The sequence below is a fragment of the Strigops habroptila genome, chromosome 5 (assembly GCF_004027225.2).
Source record: "Strigops habroptila isolate Jane chromosome 5, bStrHab1.2.pri, whole genome shotgun sequence".
NCBI lineage: Eukaryota > Metazoa > Chordata > Aves > Psittaciformes > Psittacidae > Strigops > Strigops habroptila.
In genome coordinates, this window is record NC_044281.2 from 39,606,222 (window position 1) to 39,619,665 (window position 13,444).

The window sequence follows — 13,444 nt, forward strand, 5'->3', positions numbered from 1 at the left end:
CCAGCTGCGCTGCAGAGGGAGACTTAGTAAAGGTACGTTGGAACAGTTTTTGCCTTTTCTTAAGTCTCAACCTTTATGATACTTGTGGATCTAATATCTGCTCTGCAGAAAATTGTGAATTTTGAACTAGTCGTTATATTTAGAAGGAAATAGAAAACTTTCAAACTTAGTTTAGTTTACGTGCAAGTCTTTCCTTCCAGGTTTGACTGGTAGAAAGCCTCCTGGTAAAAGTTTCAGGGCAGTTCTGTATGAAATGTCTGTCCCAGGACATACTCTTAGGCCAGGTTAACATTTTCACACCCAAGTCACACCCATATTGCCAATTGTGTTTCCCTGAGGAAATTTTAAAAAAAGAAAATTTATACTCAGTATACTTGATTTTATAAATAAGACAGTAGTCTGTCTGTCTACCTCAGTCCTCTCTTGGTGTATCAGAATGATGGTTAAACGGCAGCTTAAAGGAAGTAGTAAAGGAAGCAGGAGTTTTGGTTTGGGTTTTTTTTTCCGTCTATTTAAATGCAAGCAGAATGTCAACACAAGAAATAGCCATTATGTGCAATAATGCAATAATGGTGTAAGTCCTGTTGCTGTCCTTATGGCTGTATCAGCATATTGCCAAAAAGAGTAGACACATTTCCTGCAGGAGAATACTTTAAGAAGAGATGGTATCAAATGCTTAAGATATGTGCATCAATACAGATTCCGAATGCTGCATTTAGGTCAGTCAGTGTGGAGTTGGAATATGAAAAATGAGGATTTATTCAGAAGTACTTTTATCAGCAGATATTGTCTTACTACTTTGCAAAGATAAATTACCTAACAAAAAATAAAAAATCTCAATAAGAACATTTCTGTACATGGCTCTGTTTCAGTGTAGCAATACGCTTTTTCACAAGCTATGGTGAAATGGCTGTTGTTTTCAAAAGCCCTTAAGGCTTTTCTAAGATTTCTTGTATGACTGGATAAGGATTGTGTATCTAATGGCTCATCATTTATATACAGAAAGTTTGTTTTCCCAGATCTTATACAAACCTCTGAGAACATCAACCTAAATCTCTTTGTCACTTCACTTTGGAGAGGAAAGAGAGGGCAAAAGAGCAGAGTCTACAGCATGTAGCCTTCATTTTCTGATAAATAGCTTCTACCCAGACAGAGCCTGTTATGTCAGCTGTCTACTGACTTGTTTAACAGCACCCCTACCCCAAGTCAAGCGCTTTAGAAGGGTGCACCTTTAGAAGTCAGACAATACAGTCACTCAGACTTCAAGAATCTTAAATTGGTTCTGGGGTTTTCTGATTTGCCTTGAATTTCCTATTGCTTGTGAATGTGTAGGACTTAACCGGGCCTAGAGCTGAGGCCAGAGTCCCTGAGATGAAAAATGTGCTGGATTACCTGAAGAGTAAGAGGCATTTGCCACCATCTTGAAAGCCTTGGAGTTGGGAGCAGTCTGGGAGTCTATGTGCGTGCCTGCCTGTAAGATGAGGTTTGGAAAAGAAAGGCAGTGATGAGGTAGGAGAATAAAATAGTCAAAATCTGCATGTATTTTAAGCATATAAGATCAAATGATTGTCTGATTTCCCACTGGCCAGAGTAATGTCAGTGGTGTCCATTGATAACTTTACTCGATTGTTGGAGACAAACCGGATGAGGGTGTGAGAGTCTGACAAGTGGGTTAAAGTTACCAATTGAACTTTGTAGCAGATCATCAGAAAATGTTCTCAAATTATCCATGTGTAATTGAGCAGAATTGCAATGCAATCTTGTTATTTCTCAGTCTGTGTCTCCTAAACATAGTATGTGCTTGAAGTAAGATTAGACTAATGCATTTCATTCCCATCTCAACCATAAACTTAATTTTATAATTAACAACATTCTCAGTCTGTCCTCTGCCCAGTGTCCTTCCGTAAAATGGGAAGAACAGTTCTTTATTTAATTGGATTGCTATAAATGTAGAAGTTATAAATTTTTCTGATATAGTCTTTCTTGTAATGATAGAATTGAAGAAGTGTTATTTAATCAATATGTTACATTCTGGCAGTGCAAGAAATAAAAGGTAATGTATTCCTTGTTTTGTGCATCTTGAGCTTGCAATCCAGTTGGTGAAGAACCATTAGTAGCCAAGTACATATCTGCATGTGTACTTCATATCTAATGCTTCATATTAGACTTACGCCTTGCCTATCTTTCTCACATTTTGCTTCCTACAGTAGTTTTCTACAAGAAAAGCTGGCATATGATGATCCAGCAGGCAATGTAGTTCAGTTCTAATGTTGCCGGCAAGCAAGGAACACAAAAAACCCTTTTTGCTACCTGCAAGAGCATACAGAATTTTGCCAGTGTCAACTGTTCTCAGCATCATACAAAAACCTGAAGTACAATACAGTTATGAGCAATATATAACAGCTAAGAACAGCCTCTCAGAAATCTTTTGTGGATTTTCATCTTTGTGTTTAAACTGACATTGTCATTTTATTGTGGTATCTGTGTGGTCATATATATCTGTAAAGTATGAACGCGGAAAGATTCAGGTAAAGAAGGCATTTTCCTATGTAGTGTTTGCATTATAGCTTAGAGTTCAGAAGAGGTTTTACAGTAATTTACTGTCTCTTTTTCTTTGTTTTTCCTTTCATCAAAAGAAATATATGGACTGTCACATTTGTAAAGCTTTGTGAAGAGTGTTCTTGTAACGAGAACATTCAGTGCTTTGCTCCCACTGGTCTCTGCTCCACGAGGAGATAGGCACAAAGTTTGTGTTTTACTGGAGTAAGTGACCTTTCATGTACACAACCAAAATTACCCTGAAAGCAAATATTAAAAACAGGAACCTGAAAGATTACACCTATTTTTAGAGCAAAATATTTTCGTAAGAATAGGGAAAATAGGACTAGCGACAAACATCTGTAAAAATACTAATTATTTTTGATATTGAGACTAGTCAATAACTGCTATGCATGGGAGTATCTGCATATATGTAGTATGCTTTTGTACCTTCTATAGGCAACATCAGAGACTTTGAATTTTCATTTTTACATTGGAATGGAAACAAAAAAAGGAATATTTTTCATGGAGAAAAAAAACAGTAGAGGTCAGAGAGAACACAAGTGTGTGCACCAGCCATGTCTTGTAGCATTAAGGCTTGCAGCACTGCCTGCAGGTGAGATAAAACCAGGATCACAGCTCAAGAAAGGCAGGGGAGTAAGTTTGACCAGTGTCATACCATTATTAAAGGTGATGCTGTGGCTCTAAAATCCTGCTCAGAAAGCCTTCCTTTCTTAAAATTGTAGTGTAACACACCATACAACATAAAATGGTGAAAGCAAATTTATCACTATTAGAAAGACCAATGTTAAATGGTTCCTGCCAAATTTATTTAATGTATGGTTTTAGGAAGTCTGGGCCAAATCATGTGCTACTTGCGTGGGGTTAATCTGTAAGTGTAATCCAGACTTCAGTACTTTTCTTGATGATTTCTTGTTGACTTCAGAGTTGATTTCCTTTCACTAGTGGCCTAGTTAATAATTCACTTGCTTCTAGTTCAGATGTACTGATTGCCAAGGTGGTGATTTTTATCAAAAGTCCAGAGGTAATGGGAATTTCATGGCAATTTTAGTAGCTTTTTTCTTGAAGTGATTTTTTTTTTTCCTTTATTGCTGTCATCAAGACAATGTATATTCTGACATCCACTTTAGACCAAGTAAATGACATCTTTATAATCATCACAGGTAGTAATGGGCACATTAAGTTTTCAGTGGACAGAAGAGATGAAGTGGCAGCATGCAACTGTGCCACATTTCTTCTGGTATCCAACTATTTGCTTTTGCTTTCCTTTAGGCTCACTGTGACTTTGTGTTAGAAATGGAGTGCTTGGTTAATGAAAGTGACTGAAATGCCAGATTTATAAAATAGTAAACCAGAGTTTGTACATTACTGAGAAGGCAGATACATTTGATTCAATTTCTCAAACTAGCACTGAATCATAAAAAATTACTTAAAATATATTGGACTGTAACCTCACAAGCTTATGTTCCTACCCAGTGCAACTGGTAGGGCAAAAATATTCCAAGTACTGTCAGTCATGATAGGCATCCACAGAATGGTAAGTCACAAGTGTGTTTGGAAGGAGAAATTTAACTGTTGGTGCAAATAAGTTAGATGGCTGTTACTAGAAAAAAAATGCTTCTATAGAAATACAGATAATAATATGTTGAAACTGAAATGATACTTTATTCACAATCCAGATTTCTGATATGGTGGTATTTCCAAACATGCCTATATGTTATCTAATATATATGGCAATCAGTATGTTGCCCTGAGAACTGGCTTTGCCGTTTCTTCCAAGAGAAACTTAATGCTAAAGTCAGATTTTTCTAGTGATACTGTGATTACTTCATTCTGACTTTGGCTGTCTCTGTCTTTCTGTCAATTCATACATATATAAACCATGAGCAGTGGATAAACTTGCCTTTATTTAAGTTCACAATTGCTTTATATTTGTAGCTTTCAAATTCTTGGCTGTTTTCATGGCTAGCCTTTAAAATTATATATATATATTTAATGATTATTTGTCTGACTTGTTTAATTAGAAAGTTTCAATACAAAAGTAAAAAAGAACAAAGTATTATTTCTTTCCATTTAAAAAATGTTACATGCATGAGCAACATTTCAGTTGCTGTATAAGCTGGGATGGCTTAGGTTTTAAAGTTTGAAATTTAATATACAAGCATTTTTGAGGATGGATTCAAAGATATATGTGCTTAGACAATTAGTTTTGATTTAATTGAGTCAAAGACACAAACTTCATAGTACAGTAAGAAAATTACTTAGAAAAGGTATTATTTAAAAAAAGTGTTGGGTATGTATGCATTTTCAGATACTTTAGTTGGGGGCATTGCTCTGGGTAGTAAACTGGTGTGACTAAGAAAAAGTAAGGAGCAGATGGAGATTTCCAAAGAAAAATTCTCTAGATGAGAAATGTAGTACGAACACTGGGGCATTATAATGTATCGGAAACAAGATAGTTGATCTTACTTTGAGCATTATATTACATTGTAAACAGTTAAAATCATACATATGTGTTTTTTCTTAAATTATACTTTGCAATATTCAACGCACTTCTTGGCTGGTCTTTTCAAGGGATATGTGTGCTATTATTTATTCCTAATAATTTGTCTTCTGTAAAGGAGCTATTATTTTAAGGACAAGGCATTAATTGAGCAGATGTATAATATCTGATGTCATGCTGGGTTTGTTTTTTCTCCAAACTGTGACCTTTTCCACAATAGATGGAACACCTTTGTGCCTTAATTGTATTGTTTATGACTCTTTTCTGAGCTACCTACACTATTTTTCTGCTGAGATTCTTAGAATCATAGAATATCTCAAATTATAAGGGACACATAGGGATCATAGAGCCCAACTCCCTGCTTCTCCCAGGACTACCCAAAACGAAATCATATGACTGAGAATGTCATCTGGATGCTCCTTGAACTCTGACAGGCTCAGTGCTGTGACCACTTCCCTGGGGAAACCTGTTCCAGTGACAGACCACCCTCGCAGTGAAGAACCTTTTCCTAATGTCCAATCTGAACTTCCCCTGACAGCTTCATTCCATTTACTTGTGTCCTAACGCTAGTCACCAGGGAGAGGACATCAGCACCTCCATTCTGCTGTCCCTTTTAAGGAAGTTGTAGACAGCATGAGGTCGCCCCTCAGCCTTCTCTTCTTCAAGATGAACAAAGCAGGTGACCTCATCTGCTCCTGGTAAGTCTTGCCCTCAAGACCTTTCACCATCTTGGTTGCCATTCTCTGGACACACAGATGTCCTCCTTATTGAGGCGCCCAAAACTGCACATAGAACTCGAGGTGGGGCTGCACCAGTGCCATGTAGAGTAGGACAATCACTTCCCTCAACAAAGCTAGCTGTGTTGTGCTATTCTTGATTTCCACCAACACTGAAAGTAGTGCTTGATCTTTCTAAGTTATGTTGACTGCCCAGCACTTGTGTTCCCATCAATTTTGCTTGCAGCTGTTGATGCACATTCATTTAAACTGGTGATTCTTGGCATATAATTGCTTTCATTTAGTTTGCTCCTGGCCCTCATTTACTTTGTTAGTCATCATCCTGTCTCCAAGAAGTATTACTCTCTCACAATAAATGACTGATGGAGTTTTGTAGTCTGGTGAAATGAGGCTATCATTAGTAGGTGTACAGGGCAAATGATATTTCTCTCATAAATTTCTGATGCTTCACTTCATAATGTTTTTGGGTTCAGTTAAAGGAAGATACAGAAATTAATTTATGACTCTTCTTTTGGGGGCAGAAAGAAGAAAACCTGTAGTTTTTTGAGGTCAACCAGCCTATTCCTTTATAGGGAATTGACAGTCAAGGTTTATCTTCTACGTAGGCCTTCAATGGCTCTGCAGCATGCACTACACAGAAGTAGTAGTTCTACACTGCACAGAAGAGGGAAGCCAGAAAATTATATACAGCTTTCAGGAGAACAGTTCCTTTTGAAGATTTTAGAAAAAGAAAAAAAAAATTAAAAAAAGGAAGTTCTGACAAAATTTTTAAAAGATAATGCAGCCAGTTCTGAGGTCAGAAGGGTGTTGTGACTAATAGAAATGAGCTTACTGAGCAGAAGTGACGGATTCAGATATGTCAGTGCTTCGTATATGGCCATTAAAATATAAATCCTTTTTTCTCTAGCTAAATATCTCATTCCATTTGTTATTTTACATCTATGAAAACACAGAGGAAGCATGATGAAAAATGTCACAGATGAAAAATATTTTTAGGTACAATACAGGATTCACATGGGTATAAACAAGATGTCTTTGGGAAGGGGTAAAACCTCAAGATCCACATCTTGGAATACATCACTTGTACTAATTTCTCTTCTATGTTCTATGGCAAAGTAGCTTGATGACATTCAAATATGTTAAATACTGCCTGCTATCAGTGTGACTTCAGAGTAAAATTGTAGCTGGGAGCCTTTTTGGGTGTTTTTCCCTTTTTGCGCTAGACATTCTAATAATAAACACCCCAATGAACAAACAGTTCTGTGCTTCTGTTTGGCAGAATGAAAGGGGAACAGATTTCAAGCCCATGGAAATTGGATTTCCTGAACCTTCAAATGAGATAAAATGATATTACAGATATGCATTGTGCAGTCCAGAAGGATATATTGATAATCAGGTTTATTTTTCAGTTATAACGAATTTTATATGATAATTCAGAGGGAGTAATAGAGGGAGTGCGTACAACCTCCCAGGGTGGAAGGATAGTTCTTTAGTATCCACCTATTGTAGCAGTAGGAAATCTCCTTGGTTTCCATGAGTAATGACCTGGAATGGGTATCTCTAATTCTCTCTTCTAAAAATGCATTGGTAACTTAAGCAGTCCAAACTTGTGCTTATTGAAGCATTTGCAATTACAGAAAATGCCTGTCAAAAGCTCTGCTGTGTGTATAAGTTTCTACTGCTTATAAAGCTTGAATTATTTAATGCACAAAATTTCTGTTCTTCCCTCAAGACTAGAGCTGCAAAAGTAGCCTTTAACAGAGTTTAATTTTTTATTTTTATTTTCAGCTTTACATAGCTTTTAATATTTGAATCAAAATAGCCATTAAATAAGCGTAGTATTATAGAAAGCATTTTTATTAGTCAAAGGAACGTTAGCACCACATATTTCTTGGTCTAAAACACATGAAGCTGAAACCTTTCCAGAGCACTTGTAAATTCGTTACATTTTACTTTGTTTCTAAGCATAAATTTTTAGTGAACTATCAAAGAAGTGTCTAATGTTAGAGTTTGATATGAAGGTGTGTCTGTGAAGAAGTCAGGATAATTTTTCCTGTCAAAATCTCAGTTCTGGCCCTCTGCTCTGGAACCTGCTTTCTAACCCACGTCCTTCCTTCATTAAGTCATTGCTTACCAAATTCCAGCCAGTGACCCTTCCTCAGTGGAGCTGCCAATGTGTGTCCCCAAGGCTGTAATCAGGTTGGTTGAACCAATTGCAGTAACGTATAATTAAAAATCCAGTATTACTTTTCTGCTTTTCCCCTAAGTATGCCAGGTTTTACACCTCATTTTGTGTTTACACCTCATTTTATATTTATATATAATATAAAATATTATATATTTTAATATAATATTAATTGGTGGTTTTATTTTAGCATACAGACTGAGCACTTTTGACCTGTTAATTACTGAATACTTCACATTTGAACCTCCCCAGTGACATTTCTTATGACTAAATTTTCAATGGAGAAGTGCGCTGTGGGAAGCAAAGAACATAAAACATTGTTAGAATGTAGCTGGATTCAGAGACATTTTAGAAGCTTAAAACTTAAACTTAGGACCCCATTTTCTCAAACTTTCTTAGACATTTTTGTGCCAAACATACTGGAAAAAATCCATTTTGTTTCTTGTAACATGGAAAAAGTTTCTACAGAATTCTTCTCCCTTCTTCAGTACTCCCAAAATCATAATTTTGCTAATATTCTCAAGCACATGGCAAAACCATGACTAGTCCATTGTATTATTGATATGTATTTACATATGTGACTGGTTTGGAAAAAGCCATAGCTGGTCTTTTCTCAGCAGCTAAGTCAGTCTATAAATTGTACAGAGGACTACTAATTCTGGAGGTCTCCAGAATTGGGACTAATCCTGTGTCATAGTTAGAGGCAGTCCTGTCTCCTCTCTTCGTCATTTAAGAATAAAATATCATAGTTTTGGTTTCTTTTTGTTAATTTTATTTTCTTATCAAAGGGTTTTCTGGACTAGTATCAAACTTTTTCTTTGACCCTGTCAATCTTGACCTTGTCTTTCTCAAAAACTCTAGATGCTATTGGAGAGAAGGTATTCCTATGGATACTTACGACAGTGGGGGAGGTTAGTGGGGTTTGTTTTAACTGATTAACAGGTGAAAGTAATATAAAGGGAGGAGATAAGGCTGGGAAACTGACTTGTTCCGTCTCCTGTCTCAGCTGGCTGTGACTCTCCTTCCCTCTTCATTCAGTACATGACTTAATGCCTCCTTCTCACATACGGCTTTTTGTCTGCGTCATTCATTTCATACATGTTCTTTTCCTATCTGGTGTGGCTGCCAGTGAAGGAGTTTTCACCGAGGACAGGTGACAGATGATGTCTTTATTTTAATTTGTAGTTGTGGTCTGCTGTGCAACTTCAGGGGAAGTCCTGGCAAAACGTATACGAAAATGTATTGGCATACCAGCATGGTCCTAATCTTTGGACGTTTTAGCTAAGTTGTATGATGACTTTTCTCAGCATCTGTATACACTTTGTGGATGCTGTTGGGTTTTTTTTAGTGGAGATATGTGACTTGTCAGCATCAGGTTTTCCTGAGATGGGAAACGTATCCTCAACACAAAGTATATTTTTGTTCAAAGTTATGCATTGAGAGTGGGAATAGAAGAACCTCTTGATGAAACATTGTTTCTTGCAATTCTCAATGTAAAATATGATACCTTACAACTGCTGGGGATTTGATACAAAACCACAAAAGCAATTCGATCTATTTTAAGTTTTATAAGCCACTTTTTGGTGTCCAGGAACCAAGAGTACTTTAGAGTAGAATGGTAGGGGGGAACAAAAATTGTGCTTATGCAAAATATTTTGTCTTTTGTCTATGACAGGGTCAATCTTAAGTCCCAAGATTGTTCTAGTTGCTTGAACATCTGCTGAACTGGGTGTTCAGGTCATAATGAGAGCTGCTGGGTGCTGCCTGGTTTTGAAGATTTGATCCCTAGCTGCCTATTGATTAAGTCTAATACATGTTCAGTTAAGAAGAGCTTTTAAAATTCTCTATGGGAAAAGAGGCTGTTTCAGCTTAAATGCCCAATGCACAGCAGGAATTTAAAGGTGATGAGAAGATCGTTCCTTTTTATTTCTGATGTTTTCTGCTGTCTTCTCTATTTCATGGTAGTGAAGACACATTGTTCTATAGAGAATAAATATAAAATATAAAAATATTTTTTTGTGATTGCTGAAACCTTTCTTTTAAAATTATTAAACCACATAGAGCATTCTCTCAAATGTCTCTCTGAATAATGGTGACCCCCATTAAAATGGTTACCGAGTTATTCTTCTGAGTTGCATAACCTACATATTCATGTTAAAACAGTGCTATAATTAACTTCATTTATGTTGGTCAGGCTTTGTGACTTCAGAAGGATTTATGGCTGAATGTGATTATACAAAGCACCAGATTGGAGGCATATGTCTTCCATTCAACTCCTGCAGATCTCACTATGGTCTAAAATTGAATTTGCAATCATGCAGGTTGTCTGAGAGATTAAATAAAGTGTAACACTGAGCAAGATTGAGATGGGTTTGTAGCGGGTTTTATAATGCAATAGGAGATATTGGATGTCTCAGAAATATGAAGAGGAGTTTTGGTAATTTCCATCTTTTTCTTCATATGACGAGGATTTCCGTATTTTCCTCAGGAGAATATATTTAAAAGTCATCCTCATGGCCTTCTTATCACTCTTTTACCTCCAAGCTTGAGATATTTTTTAATAGTTAACTTATTATGAGCGTATGATGAGTTTTCATAAGTGCTGGGGGCGGGGGGGAAAGGTCTGTTTCTCAGTCTTGTGATAAAATCTTTATGGTGATTGGGTGAGAAAAGAGGGGCCTTGTAATGTGGTCTGTTTCCTAATAGGAATTGCACAAAGGATGTAATTTCAGTTAGCATTTCTTTTACTACCAGTTCAGGTGCTTGCTGGTAGCTGTGAAGTGAGCTGTATTTCGCAGTAGCCATATTTTCACAGTATTTCACAGATTCAGCTGTTTGTAAGCAAGTCTGTTACTCCAAGGGACCAGCATTCCTGCATACTGGCAGCACTCCCCTTTTTCCATGGATAAGCCAAGTTTTGTGCTAGTTATATTACCTGATTTCTAGAGCTGTTCTTTTCAGAGAACACTAACAGGCTACAAATATATCAGACAATGGATGCCTAACTCAGCTAAGTTCAGAAAATAAATTTTGCGGATTAAAAAGTGCTTGTAAACTGGTATTTCAACATGAAGTCTGGTTCAGTGCTAGAAGCCTTGTAGCAGAGTTCTTACAATCACTAGTACAAAGCCATCTTAATATGTCTGTCTAGGAGAGGTAAATTGTGTATTTTTGATTTATTCTACATGAAGTAGCATACATCTGTCTGCAATAACATTGGCTTACTGATTTCTGCAAGTAAAAGCCAGGTTTCACTCATTTCTACTCATCCCTAATGTTTTTCCAGTAATTCTACTTCCTATTAGCTTGATTAGAGCTTGACTACAGTTTTCACTGTAATTTGACCAAACAGCTACTTATATAATTATCTTATTTCTGACATTCTTCTCCACAGTAAGTTATAAAGTCCTATGAAGGAAATTCTGATTAAATGTTAGAGCTTTCTCCAGCAGCATAAAGAATGACAGATTGATTCCTGGGAGTATTATAAGTGCAGTAGACCTGAAACACAACAGGAGTCTGTAGGATCTGATATCAACATAATGGCATCAATTGAAATGAAGGTGTCTGAAAAGGCTTTTGAGGATTTGTGTATGTGCTGGGTTTGACTTTTAAGATATTTGTGAGCTGTATTATAGATCAAGTAGCTTAGCATCTAGCTGAGGCTGAGTGCCTTTTCCCTAGGGTTCAGTGTGGTATGGGCCCAAGCAACACAAAGGAGTGATCCCAGCCAGGGAAGTGTCCTTTCCATGTGGTACATGAAGCAGGTGTATCTTGCCATTGCCATACTGATCCTGTATGCAGGAAGGGACCCCTATGTCCATATTGGGTAACTAGGTAGTATATTTTATTTTGAGAAGCACCTTTGGTTGATAATATCTATTTACAGCTCCTTGTTCTTCCTGTGCTTTTACCCCTTCATTTGTTGTTCTTGAGCTTCATCTCAGGCCATTCAGAAGGCCACTCGTAGTTCAGTGTAGTAATTGTTTATTTGCATGAAACAAAATTATTACCTGTTTCTGAGACCACAAAAAGTATTTTTTATTCCCTTCAGTACAATATTGGACTGAAGAAAATATCTTCATGTTTATTTTTATGATCATAAAATTGTCATTCCAGTTGTCATAGAGTTGTTACTAATTAGTAGTTATCTCCTCTGTTTCTACAAGAGTTTTTCCTTCAAGTGTTAGCAAGGTTTTATTCTTAGAGGACATTTGATCTTTGATAGCACACATTTCTCTGTGGGAGTTATATACATTAAGGAAATAGGAGGTGGGAGTGCTCTTTCAGAATTCGAGATTCGTGAATGAGGAGGTTGTATAGTTTATTCTGCTTTGGGCAACCCCATACTCAATGTACAGGCATGTCTGTGAACAATATACATGTTACTGCCTTCTACATTCACTGTTAATCTGACGTGTATAACTCTGGCATCTATACTCATTTGATGAAGATCCAGTATTGATGCCACAAGAAGGAACAAAATACTACACCACTGAGAAAAAGCAGCATGATTAAAATAATAAAGTGCCCATCAACTTCACAATCCTAATGTCTTGTACGTAGTTCTCATGACAATGTTAGTCATCTCTCCAGTTATAATGAGTAATTTGTGCTGTCTTCTGGATCCACTAGAGAGACTTGGCTTAAAGCAAGTAAGTCCTTGAATTATAGCTTAAGTTCAACCTAATATTTTGTTCATACTATACATGAAACATGCTTACATGGTAAGAGTAGAAGGAGGACAGATGAGGAAGTGTTCAAGAGAAATAACAGAAGAAACAAAGGAGAAAAAAGAAAGCTGTGGCTTTTAGGGTGTTTTTGTGGTGTGTGGTTTTTTGGGTTTTGGGGGGTTTTTTAATTATTGTTTGATTTGATTCTGTTCTGATTTTGTAACAGGTTGGTGTAAAGTCAAAATGTTTATTAGCTGATCCATGGGTGATTAAAATGCAAAATAATGTGCAATATTCCATGTAGGCCTACAGAAATGGAACTGGAGAAAGTCAGTTCCCCTCTGTTTCATCCATTGAGGTGAGGAAGGCACACAAAGATCTATGCATTTACTTTGGTAAATATAGCATTACCAAATATTTTTATTTTTTACATTCCTGATTTTCTTGCATGCATGGGATATGGCTCCATTGTAGCATGTTCTCAGATACCATCATTTTCTTGATGAAAAATTAAAGAAGTTGTAAGATGTTGGCAGACTTGGCACAAAAATATGGTTTATAAGAACAGCTGAGAGATAGTTGTAGATGGCTACTAGTATCTGAGCTGAAATGATTAGGTATGAATGGTGATTGCAGCATAAACCCAAATGTACTTGAGAGAAAGAAAAAAATGGAGGTCGTATGGTAGTGATTAAAACACTCGGTATTGAAAGAGAGAGCCACAGCCAGATGCCAAAGGTGGCTGTAAGCAACAGGATGCCTTGAGCCTGGCTAATTCTTCATTTCT

The 13,444-nt window shown here is 36.7% G+C and overlaps 1 protein-coding gene across 4 annotated transcripts in view; it reads left to right on the plus strand.

The window, feature by feature from the left end:
- PCDH15 (protocadherin related 15) overlaps positions 1-13,444 on the plus strand; it is an 805,351-nt gene that overhangs the window by 139,538 nt on the left and 652,369 nt on the right. The window lies entirely within an intron of this gene.